Source organism: Sprattus sprattus (assembly GCF_963457725.1).
Source record: "Sprattus sprattus genome assembly, chromosome: 11".
Taxonomy (NCBI): domain Eukaryota; kingdom Metazoa; phylum Chordata; class Actinopteri; order Clupeiformes; family Clupeidae; genus Sprattus; species Sprattus sprattus.
The window spans coordinates 29316268-29318767 of record NC_137909.1 but is presented as its reverse complement, the minus strand read 5'-3'; the positions used below and the strand labels follow the sequence as shown (position 1 = coordinate 29318767).

The 2500-nt window shown below is 43.9% G+C and overlaps 1 protein-coding gene across 1 annotated transcript in view; it reads right to left on the bottom strand.

The window, feature by feature from the left end:
- The window catches only part of megf11 (multiple EGF-like-domains 11), a gene marked incomplete at both ends in the record, with an annotated part of 119504 nt that overhangs the window by 50416 nt on the left and 66588 nt on the right, over positions 1 to 2500 (bottom strand).

Genomic DNA, 2500 nt, shown 5'->3' with positions numbered 1-2500 from the left:
AAGTGAGGAGGAGGAGGAGGAGGAGGAGGAGGAGGAGGAGGAGGATGAGGAGGAGGAGGAAGAGGGGGAGGAGGAAGGAGGAAATCTGAACATCACCTCTGAAGAAAGACAGAGCGAAAGAAAGAAAGGATCAAAGACAGAGTGAAAGAAAGAAAGGAATCAAAGACAGAGTGAAAGAAAGAAAGGATCAAAGACAGAGTGAAAGAAAGAAAGGGATCAAAGACAGAGTGTAAGAAAGAAAGGAATCAAAGACAGAGTGTAAGAAAGAAAGGAATCAAACACAGAGTGAAAGAAAGAAAGGATCAAAGACAGAGTGAAAGAAAGAAAGGAATCAAAGACAGAGTGTAAGAAAGAAAGGAATCAAAGACAGAGTGAAAGAAAGAAAGGAATCAAAGACAGAGTGAAAGAAAGGAAGGAATCAAAGACAGAGTGAAAGAAAGAAAGGAATCAAAGACAGAGTGAAAGAAAGAAAGGAATCAAAGACAGAGTGAAAGAAAGAAAGGAATCAAAGACAGAGTGAAAGAAAGAAAGGAATCAAAGACAGAGTGAAAGAAAGAAAGGAATCAAAGACAGAGTGAAAGAAAGAAAGGAATCAAAGACAGAGTGAAAGAAAGAAAGGAATCAAAGACAGAGTGAAAGAGAAGAAGCACAGTGGCCCTCACTGGGGCGGATACGGTAAACGTGATTTTGCAAGATGCTTCACTGGTCATCTTTTCATAGCACAGCTCAGCTGAGTGTGTGTGTCAGTAACAGTGTGTCTCACCAGAGTCATGTTGACTGAGTGTGTGTGTGTGTGTCAGTAACAGTGTGTCAGGTTGACTAAGTGTGTGTGTGTCAGTAACAGTGTGCCAGGTTGACTGAGTGTGTGTGTGTGTGTGTCAGTAACAGTGTGTCATCAGAGTCAGGTTGACTGAGTGTGTGTGTGTGTCAGTAACAGTGTGTTAGGTTGACTGAGTGTGTGTGTCAGTAACAGTGTGTCATCAGAGTCAGGTTGACTGAGTGTGTGTGTGTGTGTGTCAGTAACAGTGTGTCATCAGAGTCAAGTTGACTGAGTGTGTGTGTGTGTCAGTAACAGTGTGTCATCAGAGTCAAGTTGACTGAGTGTGTGTGTGTGTCAGTAACAGTGTGTCATCAGAGTCAAGTTGACTGAGTGTGTGTGTGTGTCAGTAACAGTGTGTCAGGTTGACTGAGTGTGTGTGTTTGTCAGTAGCAGTGTGTCAGGTTGACTGAGTGTGTGTGTCAGTAACAGTGTGTCATCAGAGTCAGGTTGACTGAGTGTGTGTGTGTGTCAGTAACAGTGTGTCAGGTTGAATGAGTGTGTGTGTCAGTAACAGTGTGTCATCAGAGTCAGGTTGACTGAGTGTGTGTGTGTGTGTCAGTAACAGTGTGGGCCCTATCTTGCACCCAGCGCAATTGACGTTGTCACCGACGCATGTATCATTCCTATCTTGCACCCGGCGCACAGCGCGATTTTCCCTCCAGAGGCGCGCTTCGAAATGAACTTGCGTCGACATGGGCGGGGGCGGAACAGAGAAGGCGTTTCTCTGGCGCAAATGGTATTTTGCAGTTTCAAAACAACGCCGTGCGCCGTGCGCCATTGACCACAAAAAAGCTGGTCTAATGTCAGAGGCGCAATGTCTAAAGTCTGTAACGCGTATTCAGAACGCTATTTTAAGGGCGCATGTGCTTGCCCGCACAGTATAGGACCTATAGGCTACACTTTACTTCTGTCGTCTTCACGAGAGATTTACACCAATTGTTTGGCAAGCCATATATAATTACAAGGAAAATAAAGTATTTACCACATGAGGAAATCATTGTGATACATCTAGCGTGCACAATTGACCCAAATTATTCAGGTTAATTGAAGCTGCGTGACATTTGATTTATTGTATGGCTTTGTTGCATTTATTTAATGCCAGTATTATTATAAATATTGTAAACTCATCTCTGTGTATGTGGACTTTATTTATGTACCTTGGGTTTGGTCAGCTGGTGCACTGGCTTGGGTGCCGATTTCCATGCCCCCAAATCCCTGCACGCTCTCAGGCGTGAGGGTAGATGTGGCGATGTCCTCTGCTGCCGTCAGATCCTGGGTCGAGGCAGATCCACCTCCCGTGAAGCCACGAGAACGTGTGTTACCTTCCAGCTTGGATGTCCCACGTCTCCGAACGTCATTATAGCGTTTTCGGCAACGTTTTCGGGTACCCCGTTGCAGAGACAATCACGGCAATATCTTGACATGCTTGGTTAACTTTGCTTACTTTTGGAGGGTTTCTCGCATCCCCATATATATCTATCTCCCGGCTTTTTGCAAAGCCATGCAATAAATAAAATGTCACGCAGCTTCAATTAACCTGAATCATTTGGGTCAATGTGTAGGCTACGCTAGATGTATGCCTATTTTAAAATATATTGGATATGGATATCACAATGATTTCCTCAAGTGGTAAATACTTTATTTTCCTTGTAATTATATATGGCTTGCCAAAAAATTGGT